This window comes from Zerene cesonia, chromosome 17 (assembly GCF_012273895.1).
Source record: "Zerene cesonia ecotype Mississippi chromosome 17, Zerene_cesonia_1.1, whole genome shotgun sequence".
NCBI lineage: Eukaryota > Metazoa > Arthropoda > Insecta > Lepidoptera > Pieridae > Zerene > Zerene cesonia.
This window is the reverse complement of record NC_052118.1, coordinates 575442-600302: the sequence shown is the minus strand read 5'-3', so window position 1 is coordinate 600302 and position 24861 is coordinate 575442. Positions and strand designations below refer to the sequence as shown.

The 24861-nt window shown below is 33.6% G+C and overlaps 2 non-coding genes across 2 annotated transcripts; one reads left to right on the top strand and one right to left on the bottom strand.

Annotated features, from left to right (window-relative positions):
- Positions 1-23324: 23324 nt before the first annotated feature.
- Positions 23325-23486, top strand: LOC119833701. Its single transcript, XR_005287971.1, has one exon. It is a non-coding gene; the product is annotated as a U1 spliceosomal RNA (small nuclear RNA).
- Positions 23487-23895: 409 nt separating this feature from the next.
- On the bottom strand, positions 23896-24014 carry LOC119833700. The gene has a single exon (XR_005287970.1). It is a non-coding gene; the product is annotated as a 5S ribosomal RNA (ribosomal RNA).
- Positions 24015-24861: the final 847 nt, after the last annotated feature.

The following is a 24861-nucleotide window of genomic DNA, read 5'->3' as shown; positions in this document are numbered from 1 at the left end:
GATAATATTATCTCAGATTGTTAGCGTAACCAAAATTTAACAATACTTAAGTATTTATAGTAATTTAATGCGAAGAAATCTGCTAGTCAAATTTGTTTTTCAACCACATCCCTTTTTTCTGTCATAATCACATAATAGAAGTTCATATAACAGCGTTTTACATTCAACTAATTTAATAAAATAACATGTAAAATTAAAGATACTTGTAACTACCCTCCTATAGCATACTATACAGAATTTAGACCACTAGTCAATCGTTACCAAAAAGCTACGTTTAAATTACAAGAAAGCAAGCTAAGCATGTAATACCATATTCCTATTTAGTTGTAATATATAAATTGTGATATAATATTGATATATATGACCTTGCATCACGTTTTGTACATGCGTTTTGCACAGCGCCAAACATACAACAAACCCGTTCATCCATTATAAACCCAAGATTTCGTTGAAGCGCTAGAAGACGCTTAAAAACGCTTCAAAGCGCTTGTCTGTTTGTAGCTTTAATTAATCTCCGTGGAACGGTACTAAAGCAATTATGCCGGCTGCCGAAAATGCTGTTTTTCGACAAAATTGCTTTACACGCGGGCTTTTGAAGTGTTAAACGCTTATTAAATTTCAAAACTGAGGGAAAATAATAATTACCTCTATGCTTCGTGGCTTCGCGTTTTGCGTGTTTTATTAAATTGATATAAAGAAAATGTATTGTGTTGTATGTTGGGTGGAATTTGAGCTTATTGTGAATTTTCTACTCGTTTTACAGTTACGTAGCAAGCGCGTTTTGCTCATAGATTTGAACGGAATTACAAAACTTCAGCGTATGCTAGAAAGTTTGACAGCCTAACATTAAAAATATGTGATATTTTTTTGACTTTTTTATTGATAGCGTCACATATAGCAAAAGACTATTGATTGCAATTTCTTAACAATATAATTATTACTTAAAGAACTGATTCATTTGACAACAATTAATTTGTAATAATGTCGAAGATACGGCTTTATTAGTTTCGTAGACAGTAGACGACCTATCAAGTGAATTTAAAATACAATAAATGATAAATCTTTTCTACAAAAAAGGTCACCGACGTCTCTGGGGAGGGAGGTAGCGCTCCAGATTAAAATATCAAATAAATCGGACCAACTAACAATTTTTTTTAAATACATTAAGAATCACGTCAATCGGTTAAAAACCCGTGGAGTTACGGAGTAAAAAAAAACGGAAAAACGAGTCAATTTGAGAACCTTCTGCTTTTTTGGCATCGTCGGTTAAAAACACTGTGTAAGCGTTAACCATTTGATTATCAGCCATTTAATACACACAACGTAAAACATCGCCAAAAATGTATAATAGAATAAGATAAATCTTTAATCAGTCCCTTATCAAGGGAAATTAATTCACAAATTGCGTCGTTAACAATACACAGGACCTAAAGTATACTAATTTTTAATTAAATTCCTCTACAATATGTTATCTTGAGTTTAGGCTTAGCGTAGAGAATGTGTAAAATATATCCCATTTTACGTGGAGGTTTATCGTTTAATTAAATACTAAATACTAAGCATTGTAAATAATGTTAAGGAGTTTTAAGACGATATTTAGCGTATATCTTGTTATCTTGTTATCTTGTTATTTGGTCTTCTGGTCTGGTTAATGACTGGAGAATTCATTTAATTTCGACATCTAATTTAAAAAGGTAAGTATTAATCCTCGACTGTATTTTAGATTCAGAAATTATGGCTATGGATAACTTATCTTAGTATGACCTGTACATTAAACACTAATGGCTAAACATACCTTTATCAGACGATCGCAGCAGTTTATCTGAAACAAAATAAAGAAATGATTATGAAAATCAATTATTTTGATAACGAGTTACATACTTCTTTTGGTAGTTAAAGAAATTAAACTTTATTATAGGATTTGTTTTATAAATGTCTTGTTATAGAGACTTATTGCTCGATTTATGTATAAAAACATGTATATTTTAAAACAAACAACTGTTTTTCAAATATGTCACTTCCACTTTTAAGTATTTTTCTGAAGTGAGAGTTGAAATATTAGCTTTAGTTACGTTTTAGATCTACGTATTTGACTTACTAATGTTTTCAAATAAAAAAAAACTAAAAGTGAATGTCGTAGGTAATCTCGAATATCTAATACTCCATTATAACCCAGACGTGCACCTACGAACCACCAAACGTACATTCATAACAGACACATCTGCAAACCGGTTTAGCAAGACCCTAAACAAAATACACCGAATCCTAAAGCATACTTCCGTCACACCAATAAATAAATAACCTAACCAACTAAAATTCAAATCGATTCACACGCGCAACTCAATATCCACATAATGAAAAATTCCAGGGCTTTCACCGTACCGTTTCACTTAATGAACCCGCGTGTATTCAAAGAAATGAAGCTGTAATGAGCTCTCACTCAAAGCATACGTCTAGAAATTTCTTTTTAACTCTGAGACGGTTGTAAATGAATCGGCTTATTTGGCGCGCATTCAATGAATGCCGTTCACGCGCGGCTTTCAGACATTTGCGCGTTAGCTGGATTTAGAATTCATTTAGCTATGGAGTTCTGCGTGTTTAGTCGTGCTCCTTGTACATAGAGCTGAGATAAAGCCATTCGGTTTAAGCTTTAATATTTATAATTTATTCGTGATATAATTATAGGGTTATTTATTTGATTTGTTCACGATTTATATAAAGTTAATTTGTTTCATTGTACACGATATTACGTTGTTCTTAATAAAGTTAAGCTATGTTCCCAAGCAATAAAGATTAATTAGAGGAAAAATTTCAAAATCACTAATATCGATTCCATTATCGTCATTATCTATTTGCATCATACCTACTAACTTATAATCTATTCAGAAGGTCGAAATAACGTATTACATTTTCTGAATAATCTAAGCTAATAATGATGAAAATTTTAATGTAACCAATCCATACCAGTAATATAAGAATTTTGTACGAGTTCATTTCTATATTAGTTTATCATACAAGCAAATGACATACACATTTTCTCTTTAATACTCGTGAAGATAAAGATCTAGAAGCATCCCGTTTTAATACCAGTTCCATTGTATTTCAATATTTCACAATCATCGTAGAATGGGTCTAGGCGCAGTAAGGCAGGTTCACATATTACCACTCAACACCTGTGCTCAGTGCATTGCCAATGTCTAAACCATGACAGTGTGTTCCCGTCTCATACCGTCGACAAAACAGGCGAGATTAAATTTTTATTTTAATCCCACCTTTTGTATTGAAAATGTCTTGTCATCGCTATTATTGTGCATTCGCTTGTGGTACTTTCAATCTATTTGATTTTTTTTTATTTGAATTGTACCTACCACATGGGAACAAAATATTATGACGGTTAAAATATTACCTTCTACTATTATTGTGTTTTAAACATACAGATTTGTTTTAGTTCGATTTCGTATTGTAATTCCATAGTTTTTTCAACCGCCTAGGAGATAAAAAATGAAGAGATAATTTCAACTGTATTTTTTTGTATTTATTAATTCATCTTTTTTTATTACGTGAACCGATTTTTACGATAAAAATCAAAGAAACACACAATTTATTTCGCACCTCACTTCGACGAAATACTTATTTATTACATCCAAGCAAAACAGTATACACTTAGAAACATACAAAAGAAAGAAATTTATTTTGCTAACCCTACGTATAACTATTGTCTCGCCCCGAGTGCCGCCTTTAATTGATTCCTAGCACTTACCAATCACCAGCATTCATTATTTATCAATACCAGTTTTACTACTGCACATACATACATAATTAATCAACTATTCGATTTCGTAAGAGCCCGGGAGATATATGTACCTATGTATATTGGTGATATATATGTACTATTTTAATTAATAAATAGAAAACTACGATTTGTTTTTAATTTTTATGCTATTTTTAATGTAGTTTTCAACCGAATTCAATATCAGGTGGTATCATTTTGACTTATGCCTTGAAATTGATAATAATTTATTATTTGAGAGCTGGTGCCCTTCATGCGATCTCATGAAAATTTGATCTAGTTTTGAAAATTTGAAGCTAGTGTAGTTTTTAGACAAATTTATGTATATACAGTGTGATAGATCCGTGTGTGAAATACTTTTTAGTGAGAAATTTTTGCCTACGGTTTGGCAAAAAAAAACGCGGGTTCGAATGCCGCTTCGTGATCAAATTTTTTCTATTCTTTCAAAATTTCTTATTTATAAAGCATTTCAATGCTATAAAACTAAAAATTAAATTTACTTTTTACTGATCATAAAATCACTCTTTGCTTGAAGATCTTATTAAGGTATAAATGCACCTACTTCAAACGTATTTGCACTCGAAATATATAAGTTTTTCATATCATAATTCTTATTCGCCTAAGCATGCTTTAAACATTTACTACAAATCTATAACTGCACCTATTTCTTGCTGACATTCAAGCCACCCAAATTCCATAAGTCCTCTTAACAATATCTACAAATAACATCCATCGTATATCTTTAAACAGTCCTCCATTTCATTCGCAATATTAAAGCGAAATGCCGTAACAGAAAATCGCTCCAACCGTTAACTAGAACGGAGCGGATACGGAAATTTCATACGAAGCTATTTTAAAGGATTCCTTCCACAAAGACTGTCAAAGATTAAGTAAACTAAAAAAGATACTGTCTAAGAAGCGTGCTCGCATTGCCTTAGCCATCCCATCGTCAATTGCACCCCAGTGAGTATTCAAAGATCTCTCTATTCAGGATCATGACTAGTACAGACTGTGCCATAAGTTATAGGCGAATTATCTATAAACATATATATTTTTTATGTCATAGCGGGCAACTGAGCTGGTGGTTCGCTTAATGGTATGCATTATGAAACTTCGGGAAAGAATTGACAATGAGAAAAAAGGAATGGATTAGGGAAGGTGGGGAAAAGGAAACGGGTCTATGTCAATAATCGAATCAGTGGGGGCTCAGTGGTAACACAAACTTTAATTGTAAAGTCAGGGATTCATGACCAGGCCAGCGTTAAGTATATTAATTGATTTATCAATTTTATCTTCTCTCTGTTCTATCCAAATCACTTCTTATAATTATAAATATACGCCACCAATATAGAATAATATTAATACACACAAAGCAAGAATAAATTCTATTCAATTCAGCTCACAACTAATGTATCATCTAAATATTATAATAATTAAAATAACAGTAAACTTTAATATAACCAATCGAATTCAATTGCAGATATTACCACACTAAAATGTTTTATATTATAGTTTCTAAAACACGTGTATAAATAAATGATTTCCTCAAAAGCCTATCCGTTTTACCACTCACCAACGGAAGGAGCGTTATCGATGTTAAAAAAACCTGTCTAGAGGAGGTAACAATGCAAAGGTGGTGTGAGATAGTTCGTGGAAGGCCTTTCTATTTAGTTTTCTTAGTTCCCGTTGATTTGTAAGCCATTGTTAGTTACTGCGATCGAACGAGATTGCGTTGCTTCACTACGCTTTTTAATTTAGTAATTGGTGATTTGGGGATAGAATGAAAAGAAAATTCTGTACTGTGACAAAATATAAAACTAAATAACTAGTGGTCGCTGGTGTGTGTGGTAAATGTTTGTATATTTTTTTATCTTTTTTTACACGTATTAATATTTATATACTAAATAAAACCATTCAGCAATCGGAGTTATCGCTGATAAAGATATCTACTAGGCAATCCTTGTAATAAATGAAATATAAAAAATATATAACCCTTGAATCGCCATGTAATCTCATTTTAATTACATCAAGAGATTGGCTATCATTAAGTCATACAGATTCTCATTGCTGAAAGTACAGTACAAATATTGTATATTGAAAATGAATCCCATCGATTCTTTTGTTATCATCAATATCAAAGTAAACATGCGAGAAATATCTGGTAGTTTATATCAGCGGGGGTCGCCAATTACTCGTTTACATTCGGCCACCCGCAGCGACTTACAACTCGATACTCCGCTAAATATTTTAAACGAATCCGCACCTGTTTACCAAGCTTTTGGTCCGATAGTTTTGAATAGGAAACTTTTGATATAAATGGAATGGTTTCTTTGTGTTATTCCGATTAAAAAATGCGTCGTTATAATATAAAGTTGAAATAGAAAATAAAAGCATTTGATTTCATAGGGTTATAAATTAAACAATATTTTTAAACGTTTGTTCTTATTTATACACTTTATAAGTTTACTATTTTTGACGTGACAACGTCTTAAATTAGGTTGCGGCTCGGAGGCACTTATGAAAAAGTGTAACGCCCGGTAACGTTACGATGAGTCACCGAACTATGATCGGTCCGCCGCGCGCGCAGCACTAGAGAATTAGGCGCATTGAATCGGCGCGTGCTTGTGTCTCTGTCTCTGTCTTTTTAGTAAACAAAATATATTTTCTATAGTTAAAATTTGTGCAATTCTTATTTTCATTCAATTCCTTGTTCCTATTGTGCAATTTAATAATATTCATATCAATAAATATTCTACCGAGAAAAAGACGTTGTCACGTAAAATCTTCGCCCGTAAAACCGACTTTACAGGCAACCATTTTTTTTTCTTCATTTCAAGTCTGATTCAAACTATAACTTAATATTTATATAACACTAGCTGCGCCCCGCGGTTTCTCCCGCGTAAGTCCGTCTGCCGTAGGAATAGCGGGATAAAAAGTTGCCTACATGTTATTTCAGTTATCCAGCTCTCTACGTACCAAATTTCATTGCAATCGGTTCAGCAGTTTTTGCGTGAAAAAGCAACAAACACACATCTTTACAAACTTTCACATTTAGAAAAAAAAATACAGAAGTAGGATTATCTAAAATCTAAAGTGCAATGTGCTTACGATAATTTAAAGTTGAAATTTAACTGCTAAATAAACATTATACAATATACAGCGATGTATCCAATTGCAAATCCCGCAAACACGATAACGCGATAGTTAAACAGTGGTACAATCATTCAGAATGGCGCATCGTATTAATCAGTCGTAGCAGCTGAAAGATCACGCGTCTACGAATTGCTGGCAGGTTGGGTGGTCGGAGTGAAAGCGAATCGCGAGCTGGCCACTTTGCCTTACCACGGAATAAGATATTTGGCTTGTTATTTATTTATTTATTTAGGTTCATCAGCTGTTGTTGCATAAACAATTTCTCTCTATACAAAAATAAAATAGTACCATACATTATATGCACAACAATTAATGTTAAACACAACATTCAGAATAAATATCTACTAGCTGTGACCCGCGGTTGAAACCGCGTAAGTCCGTATCCCGTAGGAAGATCGGTATAAAAAGTGCCTATGTGTTATTTCAGTTATCCAGCTATCTACGAAGCAAATTTCATTGCAATCGGTGCAGTAGTTTTTGCGTGAAAGAGTAACAGACGCACACATACATATGCATCCATCCTCACAAACTTTCGCATTTATAGTATTATTATTCGCCAATAGATGTCAGGAAGAGTCATAATAAATTGGGACTACTCAAACGCCTCCTATTTGTTAAAAAAGTAAGTTTAAGTCGATAAAACATGAATAAAATACGAATATGACATTTTCTAAAAAGATTCCTAGCTAGATCGATTTATCGCCCCCGAAACCCCCTATATACTAAATTTCATGAAAATTTTTGGAGCCGATTCCGAGATTCCAATTATATATACAAGAATTGCTCGTTTAAAGATATAAGATAAATGACAAACAAGTTAGAATTTATTCGTCCAACATAGCTTTGTAATGGTTAAAATAATAACGGTCGAATAATTTTGAGTTAAATTTATGATATCAAAGCAAACATAAAGAAATATGTATATAAACTTTCATTAGTTTTTGTAAATAGCAGGTTTCCCCTTCAGAATGTTTCTTCTATCGAATGAATCAGCAGATAACTCGATATTTATATGTAAAACAATACAATATACTCCATATAATTGAACAGAATTATAAATATGATATATAATTGTCGGGTTACTGTTGTTGATTTGTGACTTATGTTGTATGTATGTATGTTATATCTCTAAGTTTCCTTCTATGTACAATGTTGTTGAAGAGTTAAATAAATAATAAATAAACTTATAATAAACGGTAACAGAAACAATAGAGTAGTCTTGTATCAGAATAGACAAAGTATGTTAGGCTGAGGCTTTTCCCGTGTGGTACCCGGGTAAAAAGTATGTGTCATTGCACACCACAATGAAGCACGAGGGAATGTAAAAAGTTCTTAGTAATAAGAACAAATGTCGGTATTGCTTATTGAGAATTTAAAAGATATCTTCATCACAAAATTGAGGCAATGCTATTAGAAGTTTGTAGTTACATGAGCTCAGCTGTGCTTGTTAAGCTCAGCTGTGCTTGTTTTAAGCGTAATATGCGAAGATACAATAAAATAATAATTGTCTATAAAAACGTCACCGACATCACTCGACACACATAGGATGCATTCGAATTGAATACTTCCTCCGTTTTGAACGTCGGTTAAATATAGAATGCATTTATTATTCTCTTTATATAGACTAATTCGGACATCATCATGACACATTATGGCGGATTTAAATGAAATGTAGACATGTAAATGAGCAACAACAGAGTTTCTTGTGGGCCCTTCTCTGTTAAAACTGCTTTCCGAACAGGCGGTAAATTTTATATCATACATTTTGATGATTCAAAAGCGCTCTGAAGGAAGTCTAGTTATATCTATAATAATATTTTAAAACTCTTAGTTTCTTGTTTACTTGTTTGGTTCGTCAAATGCGCTAATCTCAGGAACTGCTGGTCCGATTTAAAAAATTGTTTCAGTGACAGATAGCCGTTTTATCGAGGAAGGCTTTATAACAGCTACTACGTAGGCAAAACCGCGGCTTACATCTAGTAATGAAATGTTTTGAGTTCGAGTTTATTTTTTCTTCACAATATAGCACTGAAAGCTAGGGGCATAGCTTGTTTCAGTTCAAAGATGCCCCTGTGCCGCTGACACAAGCGCCGAACAATCTACAACGCATGTTAATCAGGCGGATCACAGCTAATTGCCGACTGGAGTGTGAAATGCGGGCTTAGCGATGAAATTATCTGCAGTTTAGCATTGAATTATGCTTGATTAAAGGCTACTGTTAATGCCGGCAAGATCGCCCCCGTTATTTGAATAATGCGATCGATTGTTACTTCATGTTGAGTTTCTTTTGTATGCGAATTTCAGCTCAATTGAGTAAAGTACAATTACTATATAGTATAAAGCATCCCGCGTCTCTTCCTATAGATGTATGTATGCTTAGAGCTTTAAACTTATACAACGGATTTTAATGGATCTTTTTTAATAGGTAGAGGTTATTAACATCAATTAAACTACTCTGAATTTAACGAGTAGAAAGCCCTGTGCAAAAACTATTTTTTACAATAAATTCAGAAACTAAAAATTAAATAATAATTATAATAATATAATAACATAATTTTAGGACAGATAAGTTAATTTAGAATCATTATATTTTCGTTAATTCTAGATGACGGCAACAACCTCGATAATATAATAATTTTATATACAACATAATTTTATACATATTTAAATTTGGACAAAAATTAAATAATTCACCAATATTAATCGTCTAATCTCAAAAAACACTTATAAATAATATTTCATTCAATTTCGCTCAAATAAAACGTATCCCAGACGTCTATCTGTATGTATGTAGCTATAACCCGCCGCAAGGGGAAGTTTTTGGGGGTAATCAGGTAGGAAAAAGGTTTCGGATAAGACAGGAGTTTGCGAGGTAAAAAAGGAATACTCCGATTTAAGCCCAGACGCTGTCCTGTGTTTTCAATTTAGTTTTGCTGAGAGATCGATAAAAAGTTTTACGTCTTACACCGATCTACAGTTTCGACATCTCAAACTACCTCTTACATATACCTAGTTATTTCTCTCCGTTTATTGACCATTTGATTGTTGCTGTGTTAATTATTTACATTAGTACGCGTAGTAGAAAACATGATATGCCTTTACTTCCATAGTTTTCATTTCCGAGGAATTTCCGAGATAAAAACTAACCTATCTCCTTATTCGAGTATCAAGCTATCTGTGTACCAAATTTTATTCAAATTGGTTCATTGGTTTAGACGTGAAGAGGACACAGATAGTTTTCTCTCTCAGATAACATATAGGTGATATTTTTAATAAGTTTTATTGTATGCCAAAAAGTTCGCAATAGTATATGCTAAATATGTTCATATATGTATTTACATATAACAATCGAAGGTAATGTTGGTGTGATGTCTGTACCTCGTAATCGCGGGTATTATGTATACATTAGAAGCTTACTGTATTGCCCCAAATGGTTTCGAGTAAGCCCTGTTAAGCGAGCTTGCAATAACAGTACAGATGAAATATAATTAGTGCTGTAACGTCTTACATTGCTCTATAAGTGGGTTTAGTTTTCAGGTAATTCTATAGATATCAAGCTATGGACATATGACTGGAACAGGCTTCGATATCGTCTAAAAGATTCTAAAAGGTATTATAGCTGTTGTTTTGAGCTGTACCCGAGGTTATGATTGTTTGTTATTAATTTTTGTAAATGTGTGCACAGTTTTGTATTACAATTATTACACACACAATCACATGTGATGTTTTGGCAGAATCTGAATTAAAGTGAATCGCGGTTTTTTATGTCATCGTCGGCAATGGAGCTGGTCGCCTGATGGTAAACGCTGGCCCCGCCAATGAACATTTGGTGAGGCGTAAGGGCGATTGCAGACCTTACGCCTCTATAAATGGATAGCCAGCTTCAAATTGGAAAGAGATTAAGAAAGGATTGACGAGAGGAATAAAGGAAAGGACTGAGAAGAGTAAGCAAAAGGACATTTGGAAATTGCAATTTTAGACACACACTTTAACGTGTGATGTTGGAACGAAGTTCCTTATCACGCGTTGTGAAAGGGGGCAAGACGGAAAAAATTGTGCATGTTTCTCTGTCTGTCTCTCTCTCTCTTATAGAAAGCAAGCCAGATATTTTCACTTCTATTTGGCATTGAACAGTGTGGTGTCGCGACGATTATTTTTGTTGAGTGTATACAGGATTTTTGTTAATAATAAAAAATAATAATAATGAAGGAACTTCGTTCCATCCGGGTGTTCCTTGACACCTCTCAAGTTTTTTTTCACATAAATTTGTTTTTTTTATAAATGAATAACGCAGTATGAGTATGTCACCTTCAAACAGTGCAGCTATTTTCTCGTTAAAAAGACTAAAACATCCAAAATGTGTAATAACACAATAACGCTTTTAGATGACTATCTTCTATTCAGCATTTCACCCACACTAAACAAGACATTAAACGAATTTCGTGTATAATATTGGGATTCTTCTGAAAGTTAACTGGCAATGACAATGTGTTCTCGACTCCCTTAAAGTATTCGGTAGCGAGGTTTTTTTTTACAGTTATTGAGAAGTATAGGTATTAAACAACAAGTGTTATTTTAATGTAAATCAGTTATGAATAAAATATAATGTCATATGACACATGCAATTAAACCTGAGGGCTACTATATCTATTAAAATATGATATAATACACTCAATATGTTATGCAGCGACATAAAATTGACAAAACCACACGCATAATTCTAAATCCATATCCATATTACAACATTTCTCGATAACAAATAGTAAGGGAGCTCGTAAGAGATCCATCTTCCTACTTTTATGGCGCGCGTAGAATTGAATTGTTGATTTTTGGCGAATTTTAAGTAAGCAATAAAATATTTTATCGTTCCTTTTTGGATCTGTGTTTTTCTTTCGTTTTCCCCTTGCGGTATTGCGTGAATGATGTTCGATGGTATTTGTAATAGATTTATTTTATAACACTTAGCGTCGGCTTTCAAATAAATTGTTTGATTATAAATGTATTCAAATGCCTTTCGCAGTATGATGGACAATTTATGTGAGGAAATATTTGAATAACAAGATTATTTAAATACCAGATACGGGCGATAAAAAATAAGTATAAAAAAATAAAGTGTGGTCTTAAAATTGGTCCATGTAAACAACTGATAATACATATTTATTGATTTAAATAATTATTGTAATTATGATACTAATCTTTATTTTGTCTTTTCTTTGTTATTGCAATAATGGCACTGTTCACAAGTAGCGATGACACGTCAGTCTTCCAGAAATACAGTTTTAATTAGAAAGCAGTTTTTCTAATAATTTGGATTTATATTAGTATTATTTGACTTCATATAATAACCAAGTATTCATATTTAGCCATCGTGTCATATTTAGCAAAAATAATACTTAATCATCTTTATAAATTATGATAAAGCTTTGCTTCGAAATCCTGTAAAATCAAAGCCATTGATGATAAAACTAAATAATCTTATATCTATACTAACATATTATAGCTCACAGCTGACACGTATGTTACATCACTGCATAATCACTACATAGTATAAAACAAAGTCGCTTTCTATGTCCCTATATCCCTATGTATGCTTAAATCTTAAAAACTTGGGGTTTTTTTCATAGATAGAGTGATACAAGAGGTTTATATGTATAACAACATCTGTTAAACTACTCCGAATTTAACGGATGCGAAGCCGCGGGCAAAAGCTTGTATTAATATAGTTCCAAGCTGACACGATCGCATTGAAACGAAACAAAAATTAAAGAGTAAAAATCTATTACACGCAAAGCCAGTAACAGAGAATTCGGAGGCACATAAATTTATCAAGCGTCAAACTAAGCCGAGTATCGGAATAGCCAGGCGCCAGTAAACTATCCGCTACCCGAACAGTTATATTAATAAATCATTTTATTATGTACTCAGTCTAAATCGGTTTAGTATCACGCGCAGTTCTGCAGTGGTTGCGTTTTGGAGTTGTGCTCAAATTGGGGCATCGGTTATTAATTGATAATGAATTGGCAATTAGAGAAGGCGCGGGAACTTTAATTTTTGAGCTAGTTTCTGAAACAATACAAACTGCTTGAAACGTCGCTTTGATGTAAACGATTCAATCAAAGAAATGATATCCCATATTCAATGCAAGTACAGCATCGATTTATTAATTAAAATTACTAAAAATAACGCTTGTAAAGGTAGAACAGTTTAAATCTAAATATCGCAACAGCATCAATGATTTCTTAATAAAACCTACATATACTCTGAACTATTATTTCTACTGGAATTCAAAAAGAATAAAAAAAATATTTCTAATAATAAAGGCTCATAATATAAATATATTCACAGTTATATTTCCAAATAGGATATCAGGCTTGCAGCACGTGACCACAATTAATGAGGGGCAGGTAGCATTGGCTTACATTGGCAAGGCTCTGAGAGTAAGATGCCAAGTCTAATTAATTTTAAATGAACGCCTATTGCCGAGTTTAAAACGTTTAATAAATTCGTTAAGTGTATAAAGCGTTAATTTATTGTAATTTTTCATTCGTTTATCATTTGTAATTGAATATATAGGTACACATCACAAAAGTTGCGTCTCGAGAAAAAAATTTTTTTTTTCGCTTTCCAGATATTTGTGACACTGCATTTTTTATTCGATAGCCAGGCATTTCACTGCAACCCCATCTGATGTAACAGTATTGTAAGCTATTTATTACCAGATGAAATATCAATGGGCATGTCGGCTACAACACCTTTTCACTGATTAGCTGCATCAAGAAAAGAAAATAAATATGAAAACAATATAGATCTGTACAGCCATTGCAATCTTTAGACAAATCTAAAAATATTCTATATAATGTATTTAATAATGTATTTATTTACATATTCATAGAACAACATTCCTAATGCGGTATTTGCACACAGGTACGACTTAGAGACCTTCGGAAAGAGAGTATATTCCTAATTTAAAAGGCCGGCAGGTCATTCGCGATATCCCTGGCGCTGTTTGTGCATATGGGCGACGCTGGCCACTTAACATCATGTGACGTGTCCGCTCCATTGCCTCCTTCACAATAAAACAAACCTACCCGGTCTACGACCAAATTCTGGCACATAAACTCGTGTTTTAATAAGATCGGGCGCCACTCGTAACTTCCGTAATTCTGCCTCCAATAACAATGAAGTTAACACTTCAGAATTCTTAATAAATCCGAAATGATGTGCGCGTTTTGTGCGTCATCTCGCAGCTTATTGAGTAACTTTTCACTTAAAACTTTTAAGAGAACTCGTTAGGCTCTAATGAGATTACTAATTATCGATTCTACTTGGCCCGCTTTACCAGATTACTGTCTACGCTAAGTAATTAAGTCCGGTACTTTGTTCTGTTACCTTATAATTTGTTCCTGTTAGCGCTTTTGGGATCAATTTAATTTTAATTAATTGTGTTTTACGGAGGTCGAATTGTTTTAGTTTAATATAACGCAGTATGTTATTACGCGTCACTAAGTAGGGTAAGTGAGAGATGGAAATTAGATCTCTATATGTAAATTTTAAGGACCAGGTACTAGATTAATAGCCTACTTACGGGGTAAGAGAGATGTTTTTTATTTACCTGCACCGAGAATCAAACATACCACCGGTTCTAAGTCCATTAACTCGTACTAAGGAGTAAAACACGAAGTAATTGACAATAGTTTTCGTTTATTTTAATTAGATTATAGTGGTTTGACCCATGTAGGTATAAGCATACAGTTATCTTTTATTTCTCTATATTCCGGTTTGTAATTGCACGAGGAGGAAGCTTTTTAGTTTGTTTGTGTATAAGCTCTGAAACTACATGACCATCTATTACTTCTCAACCAGAAAACTGCTGCGTTGTTATCCAAACAACATTTTATTCCTGTTTTATTGGAACGATTGGTTTTAAAAAAAATAAACTTTATACGTTAGGCCTTAAAGAAATGACCACCGTTGTGGTCCATTGATATCGGATAAAACAAGAGGCTTTGTAGAGATCCAAACGGCTATCACGTCGAACTAACAGTTATTGGCCAGAGGCCAGCGATTAGTTCTCGTGTTTTGCTTCCATGTTTTTATTTACCTTTTACCCAATGAAATCGAAAAATAGAAATCGTTGCAAATGGTTGAGTGGTTTTTATATTTAACGGATGTTCTTTTTTCTCATTTATTTAATGACAGAATATATAAAGGACAACGCAAAATACAATTTACGGTCGAATATTTCATACTTGCTTATTTAGTATATACACTTTATTGTACTTTTATTACTTAAAACATAAAGAATGGTACAACATGATACCAAAATGATGTAGCACAATTGACGGGCATATATATATATATATATATATATATATATATTTAGGGCTTAGGGCTAGCTTAGTGATCACTGCCAGGCGACCACGGAGGGTAAGGTAAAAAAGTCGAAATACGTATGTTTATGTATACCTAATATGGATTTGATATTTGCATTAAATACCTCAAAAGAGAAAACAGTTTAATATCAAAAACATTCTCATCTATACTTTGTTTGTTTGAACACACTAATCTCAGGAACTACTGGTCCGATTTTAAAAATTCTTTCAGTGTTAGATAGCCCATTTATTGAGGAAGGCTATAGGCTATATATGTGCCACGGGCGAAGCTGAGGCGGATCGCTAGTGCTTGATATAACGCAATTAAAAATAAATCCCCTCTTGATTTTTGGGCAACGTTTTTCGGCTTAATTTTAAAACGCACTAATAAGCCAACAAAGTACTTAGAACAGTTCGAATCCAACCATCTATTACGAAGTGCGTGTAACATTAATGCTTACTCACAGCAGTTCAATGACCAAGAGATAATGAGCAATAAATCATTGGATACAATGCAAATCGAAGGGCAAACAAACAGTTCATTGTTGGACAATAGGAATTATCTTATAGTCGATAAATAGGAAGTTATGGGTGGGCTAAATAATATCTTGATAAACTTCTTTAATGTGGTTCTTTTTATAATTATATGGAGTTATTTAAGAAAATTAGCACATTTTGGGCGAGGTAGAAACCCGTTTCCCTCAGCTTTCCCAATTCATTCCTCTATTCCCGTAATCAATCGTTTCTTTATCACTTACTAGCTGCGCCCCGCGGTTTCACCCACATAAGTCCGTATAAGCCCGTAGGAATATCGGGATAAAAAGTTGCCTATATGTTATTCTAGTTGTCCAGCTATCTACGTACCAAATGTCATTGCAATCGATTCAGTAGTTTTTGTGAAAAAGCAACATACACACATCCTTACAAAAACTTTCGCATTTATAATATTAGTAGGATTACTAAAAGCGAGTAACGCATATTCGGATACCTATACGATAGTGATCACTTACCATAAAACACATAAACAAAATCACCAGCTCGGCTGCCCACTATAAAATAAAAAAATCCCTTCGAGCACAGCATTTTCTTGTGTTTGATTTTACGCGAGTACTATATACATTTAGAAATTAACAACTTTTTAACGGATGTTAAACGCGATTTATTAATTATATTATTAACCCGACGTTTCGAACACTTCACAGCGAGCGTGGTCACGGGGAGACTGAGATGTTATATGTCTTGAAGGTCATACAAAAATTGTTGTTTGTGAACTACCTCCACCTATTTCTCCGCAGTTGGTATGTGGAGTAGACATACATAACATCTCAGTCTCTCATCTCATCTCAGTCCCCGTGACCATGATAATATAATGAATAAATCGCGTTTAAAATCCGTTAAAAAGTTTTTATTTCCCTTCGAGTATTTTAAAATCTCTGCCATAAATTCGCAAACTATAATATAATTGTTTGCCACGGTCTTAGAGGCCCACGTTATTGCAATTTGTAACAAAAATAAAGCAAAAAAAAACAATTCAAGTCTCAATAACTATTTATCAATATTTCAACTATTAACATCTCGCTTCTTTAGTATTTCCTTGCGTTTGATTTTATACTTCTTAACGGGTTTGACCACGTGCACGAGATACGTAATATAACGAATGAATCGCGTTTAAAATCCGTTAAAATGTCTTTAATTTCTAAACTGTCTCATTTTCCTTACATCCAATACAATTGAGAGCAAAGTACATAAACATTTAATACCACACCCAAATGATTTTAATAACTATCACCATAAACAATAAATTGCAGTCTTCAATAAAATTTACACGATGTTCATTGCACGCAAAGTGCATAAACGAAATCAATTCCAGCAACTAGTCGTTCAATGTACACCGTACACGTTCAATCAATCGTGTCAATCATCGTATTAGCTTACTGCCAGCAGGCCATCAGCTATCGGCCGGGTCACGGGATGTTTACACAGCTCTTATCAGCTAGACCTGCGCAAACATAAACTGATGCGCCGCGGATGTGCGAAACCATGTGATTAGATCCTTTTGTTTGATTTATATACATTATTTATCTATATTGGGGGATGTTGAATGAACGATGTTAATGTTAATAATATGTTATGAAGATTTGAGAGTGCGTTTAGAAGAAGTTTTATGGAATAATAAAATATTTGAGTTTGCTGGAGTTTGACGAGACGAAGTGTCCTCTACTGTCCTCTACTGCGTACTAAATGTAGTTTTGTTTTAGTTTTTATTATGCCTGTACTGTTACATATAAATTCGATACGTTCAAAGTATTTCTTTTGATTTTTATAATATTATTTTCAATAGACACAATACAATATGTTTTGTCCATAATTATTTTTTTAACCGTGTAATGTCAATCTTTTAAATAATTGCTGCACTTGTATATTATACTAGCTATATCCCGCGGTTTCATCCACATTGTACACGCCTACAGCCAAACTGAAAGGTTTCTTTACAAAAATATTGTAATGTTTTCTTTGTTTTTATATCTACAATATTAATAGTACTTTCATTACATTACAAAATTACAACAATTTCGAATCATAAACGTAGATTCTCTCTTTATACTGGGCTTTTAAATAAACAACAGCCGAGGTCCCTGTCCATTCCTTCACATCTCAATGATCAGCAGGTTCAGTCAAACAAAACATCAGCTTGCTCCGTACTGATTAATAGCATCGACTGTGATCAAATGAATACTGAAATCCAGACGATCTGCCCGTATTCGTACAGAGATAGATGGTACAAGTTAACACTAAGCTACGGTCAGGTTAACTTGGAATAACTTATGAGTAAACAACGGTTTGTTTGGTGTGCCGATTGTGGGATCGAATGTGCTTTTGATAGTTGAAAACATTAATGAATAAATTGGGGTTTGGGAGGAATGTAATAATCGCGAGTTATTCTTCTATCATGATTCAAACCAAGCCCATAGGAAGCAAAGACGCAGTATAGATTAGAGAAAAATTGTACGTAATTAAACTTTTTGTTAAAAGCAATAAGTATAGAAGTCTACATAATAAGTTGGTACTTTAGTAAGCACAAGAAAGAAAGAAATAATTTATTAACGGAACGCGTGACACAAAGAATAATCATAGAACTACGAAATGATAGTGATACATGAGGAAAAATTAAATAAGGTTCTAGGTAACGTAAATACGTCTATTTGAAATGGAACTTTACGTTTTATAATTACGAATATATTGAATAACTAGCTGCGCCTCGCGGTTTCACCCGCGTAAGTCTGTATTCCGTAGGAATATCGGGATAAAAAGGAGCCTATATGTTATTCCAGTTGTCCAGCTGTCTACGTACCAAATTTCATTGCAATCGGTTTAGTACTTTTTGCGTGAACACACACACACCCTTACAAACTTTCGCATTTATAATATTATTAGTAGGATTGTTTTAAATCATAATTCGTTAATCATGATATTAACAATAAATAAACATGCGATCACACACAATAAACAATTATAGCATCAGATAACATAATTTGAACAAGGAAATTCCGTAACTTTCCATCCTAACAAATTGTAACATTGTATATTCTCAATATATACCTCTTCACCAAAAGTTATTCAAACAATTTGCAAGATAAAACTACGCCAACATTACCAAAGGAGCGCAAACTCAATCTAGTCACATTTACATAGGCTGGATGGACGGACAAACTAACGGTATTATTCAAAGTACTCCATAGAGGGTCAACTCGACATTACAAACTATATAACGATTGTTTCTCACTTCTTATTCACCCTTACGTTGTTTATGACGGTGCGGATATTGATTTTGAGTGATACTCTGTGTCCTTGCGAGATGTAGTTAGCTTAGAATACGGTAACCTATTCAAAACAATTTTAAAATGTATTGTCCCAATACAATACAAAATGTATAGTCCCAATACAATTTTAAAATGTATTGCAAGTAGATTAGATTGTTTATATGTAAACCATTGTTGCAAATTATTCGCATCAATGGTATAGAATAGAATAGGATAATTTTTAATTTAAAGTACTAACATAGTTTTTAAGCATATTGTTACTAACAAAATGAGTCTTGATAGTTGTTCGAATAAATGAAATTATTATTATTATATTAAAATTATTGCTTATTTAATATAATACCGTTCTACTATGGTTCTTCTTGAAAATGGGTAAATAAAAATATCATACTCAATTTAGAGTAGACTTTCAATCCCTGGTTAAAGTTTATTCATACATCATTAAAGGTATATAAAAGCATGGAATATTATGGAAGTATATAAGTGGGCTAGTATTTTTTTAAATGTAAGAAATTCATAAAGAAAGGTTAACCAAAGTTTGTTGCTTATAAAATTACCGTCCAAAGCAATCTATAAACCTTTCGGCTTTAAATAAATGAAAAGAAATATTAATAATAATTCTTCCCACAAAAACAAAAAAAGTGCATATAAATTGCACTATAATAGTACTTTTTGTACAGACCATATCTTTTCTGTGTAAAAGAATATTATTATTATTACAAATAAGTACAGTTGAACATTTTAAAACTGTCTTCAATAATGGGGGAACCGAGCACACTTCGGCACGAATTGGGCCAGCTCGCACCGGGCCAGTAACACACCCCCGTAGAAAACCAGCGTGAAAACAAAAACCTAAACTCAAATGAAGTGATGACATTACGTTGAATCGGTTGCCTGATCGACCTGACTCCAGCCTGGCAGCCTCGTAATAAGGTCCAACTCCTGAATCTCGAAACTTCTGAAGTTTCAAGTGACTGCGCGTTTTACGGTCCCGATTAGATATAGACCGGGCTTATATAGTCGCTTCGAGTCGCATACTTTTATCCCTTGCGAGCGAATTGTTTTAACTTGTCTTGTTATTTTTTTTTTTTTTATGTCATAGCGGGCAACTGAGCTGGTGGTTCGCCGGATGGTAGGCGATCACCACCGCCCATAAACATTCGCAAGGGAATTTTCGAATGCGCTGCCCGCTTTTATGGGGTAAGGGAAAAGGAAAGGATTAACGACTGGAAAGAAGGAATGGACTGGGACGGGTGAGGAAAAGGAAACGGGCCTCCGGCTCCCCCACTCACCGTACGAAACACAGTGGCATGCCACTATTTCACGCCGGTTTTCTGTGAGGGTGTGGTACCTCCCCGGTGCGAGCAGGCCCAATTCGTGCCGAAGCGTGCTCGACTCCCACATACAAATGTTAGCTGTACAAACAAATGAAAATTATGTATCTGCTCATAATAATACACATAGTTTAAAAAAACTAAAAGAAAACGCGTCTATAGAATCAACAATTGTCTTAGTTGCTCTCATAGATAGTAAATGTAAGGAAAATTAAAGCTTTAAGTCGGTTTCATAAAATATGCAGGTGAAGCTAATATAAACGTGTTAAAAATCAGTGTTTTTAATGAATGTTGAAGTTTACAGACTACCTACCTAAAAAAAAAAACAATTCATGGTTCCAATATTTAAGATCGCTGTTTATAAAAATTTCATGGGATAATAGACTTTAAATATATTATATTAGTGTATTAATTACGTTTGTTTCAAAATATGTCGCAATTACCGCCTCAATAGTCTACGGCAAAAACGGGTTTCGACGAAATTCGAAAACGTTTCTAAATTCAAAATTCAAAAACATCACTGGAGATAGCAAATGCCGCATCCATAATGGAACCGACAAATAGAACAAATTCAAAAAAGCCCTATCCATAACGAAGTTATGATCAATAAACAATACGTTGTCAAAAATGAAACTTCACGCATATTGCGCGCGGACGCGGACGAGTAATGACGTGTCACCAGCGGAAGATAAATCTTAGCCCGTAGTTAGATGCACTCTGAAATTGTTGCGATTTATCAACCCTTGCTACTGGTGTGTGACGCCGGTACGCTGGGTGGGAAAAGCCTGTTTTAGATGCTACATGAATATTTTAGATATATTATATTGTTTTAACGTTTTAGTAAAAAATATATGCATTGATACATGAAAAAAAAGAATTGTACACTTAATTACTTTATTATTATCGTATATTTTAATTTTTTATTAGAGAACCATTAAAATTTGATCAAAAACAAAAATCAAATTATAAATTCTTATATTCTTCGAATATTCTATTTTCAACTATGATTGACATATCTCTAATAGAGATTTTATATTATCTATAAACATTCCGTACCTTCTTCATGCCTAAACCGTGGAACCGATTTGTATGTAATTTAGTTCAGATATAGTTTAAAAAAAATGAATAGAAGGCGGAAAATTATTTTTTAATTTTGTTCACTATATCAAATATTTTAATACCTACAGAGATTTTAATAATTTTCTTTACAACTGTACTTACCGCCTGGGCAGTGTCAGGCGACAAAAAATATTATAAACGATATTCGATCACAAATAGTGAACCCATCAATAATAGTGCATCGCCTTTTTGCATGGGGTGAAAGTTTACTCTACTCTATTTGTCTTCTCTTCAAATCTTATTTATGTATATAAATGTACTATTTCTGCCGCGCGGTTGCACTTGCTGGAAGAAACAAGTATTTCTATAGCCCATGTGTTATTTTGGTATATAGGGTACATGACTAGAAAATATCATCAAGATTCTGGTACATAGGGACTAGAAAGTATCATCAAAATCCATTGTGTGTTTTTTGCGTAAACGAGTAACAATCGTACGATACTTTATAATATTACTAGTTGCGCCCCGCGGTTTCACCCGCGTAAGTCCGTATCACGTAGGAATATCGGGATAAAAAGTTGCCTGTGTTATTCCACTTATCCAGCCGTACTAAATTTCATTGCAATCGGTTCAGTACTTGTTGCGTGAATGAGTAACAAATACACACATATGTGTGTGTTTGTGACTCTAAGATCAGGCTTCATAAAAGTTTGTAAGGATGTCCTTACAAACTTTCATGAAGCCTGATCTTAGAGTAATACGCCTACTTTCAGATGACTATTGTTCTATATTAAACAAATACCTTAAAACTTACATATACCCATATCCTGTTCCTTACCCCATTCCTTTCCTTTCTTCCTCTCGTCAATCCTTTCTCAATGCCTTTCCAACTCGAAGTCGGCCAAAGTAAGGTCTTCAAACGATCTTACGACTCTCCAAATGTTCATGGGCGGTGGTAGCGCTTACCATCAGGCGACCCACCAGCTCCATTGCCGACTGTGACATACAAAAAAAAAAAAAATACGTAGATATTTTACCTTAATTAAGTTTGGTGTAAGATGATGTATTATTATTTTTTAAGAAAAATAAAAGACCTGAAACAATTTTAACTATAACATGTGAAAAGTTTTTCTCCATTCCTCACCAGAAAAGCATCTTATTCTTGCATACAAAGTATAATTCGCCAGAAAGTCAACAAAGAATAAAGTTATGAAATCCAATTTCGCAGCCCATTGAAGAAAGTAAACACCAATAGTGATGTTATCATTCATCGATAAAAATCGTTTCGTTTTCACTGCGAGGGCATAAAGGCATTGTTGATCGATACCATTGTCTACTCACTATTAGTTTGGAAGCCGTCCAGAATCGGTAACGTGCCTTTTGGGAAGTGATCGTGCGCGACGAATGACGCCATTTATCGATTATTTCTCTATCGCATCACTATGACTTATTTTTAGTTTTTTTTTTTTTGCTTGACTAGAGGTTTGCTTAATAAGACATAATATTCGAATAAATTTCCATCAATAATATCTACATTTAGATTATGTTACATTTAAGTTTTTAATTCGAATCACTTATATTTAATATCAATTAATTTGCATCTAATCCTTTTTATGCGATCAGACAATCTTTAGAGGAAGGTTTATTTTTTATTTACATCACTGTCAAATGCTTTCCTTGCTAACAATTAACAGTTTCTATAGGACAATCACAGATGGCGTTGCCATTTACCTAGTTCGCGCTATACATTTTTTTGCGTGAATCATATAAATGCAATTTCAAATCTGAAATAATCATACTTACCTGGCGTAGGAGACACCGTGATCAGGAAGGCGGTTCTCCCAGAGCGAGGCCCCTCCATTGCACTGCGGCGGGGTTGACCTCTGCGATTATCCCTAATGTGGATAACTCGGACGCGTAATTTTTGGTAGTGGGGACTGCGTACGCGCCGTCCCCCATATATTAAATACCTCGAACACATATGATTTAGTGGGAACTCTATAACAAGCATCATCATTGTCATTACTCGTCCTGATGTGCATAGTTCAGTCGACTGTGTATTTAGTTTATTTCAAATAAAAAATAGGTTGCAGCGACAATTATATGTGTTAACGGTTCCAATTTCCAAATATAGCTTTCATGGAGAGGTCCGAATAATATTTAAATCAATTAATATTATAGGTTATAATAATATGACATCTGGGTTATTACTACTTTTTATCAACCTGTATGATAAAAGTCTGTATACATAATTAAAATCAATACAGCTGATTAACCTACGTAGTTGGTAGGTATAATATACAGATTTATAAAAAAAAAAAATTGCTTTTCAAATAACGCAATACATATTATCATAATTTTCAAAAGGCCAACATCACACGGTGTTCCCAAGCGGTCACCCATCTAAGTACTGACCGCGCCCGACGTTGCTTAACTTCGGTGATCGGACGAGAACCGGTGTATTCAACATGGTATGGACGTTGGCGCCTAAAAAGCCAAATTATATACCATTTAACAAATGAAAAACAGATAATTATTAATTACTCATTATACTTGAAAAAGATCTAATCTCAATTAAATGATAACTTAAATGAACATAACTAGTAGACACAAAAATAATCTCGGAAATTCAATAATTACATTTGTACATACATTGCATTCTCCTCAGATACTCCACACGTCGCAACCACACCTCCCAAACACCACAGCTATATAATACCTACATCAAATATTTATCCATCGAACACTTGAACCAAAGTATGCCATTAGGAGCTACAATTAATCTGCCTAATGAATGTTTGCTCGGATGTGACCACTCCAATTGCCAAACAGTTGGACAAACCTTCAATATTTGCCATCCCCTCCACATCTAATGAAGGTCCATTGAAATCATCTATATCAGTATTAACCTCATAGGTTAACCTTGTTTTGATTTCTGTGGATCCTGTAATTATTGCAACTAGTCAATATTGCGTCATATGTGTGGGTGACAGTGTCTTACGCTCTTGAATGTGTGTAAAAAATAATGAAACTGATAAATTTTAACCTTATTCGTAGTGCAATAAGAACTATATCTAGATAGATGATATTTAAAGTTAAAGCTTACATGGTACATGAGAGCTTATTTTAAAAACAAAGCTGCTATAAGCATTGTAATTTAAATTAAAAACTTTTTAACGGATTTTAAACGCGATTTATTCATTATATTATTAACCCGACGTTTCGAACACTTTACAGCGAACACATACACAGATTTATTGAATGTAAATTGCGAATTTCAGCTGTTATGTTGTTTTTTTTTTGGAATTTGCGTAATTTCTTTGAATTATCTT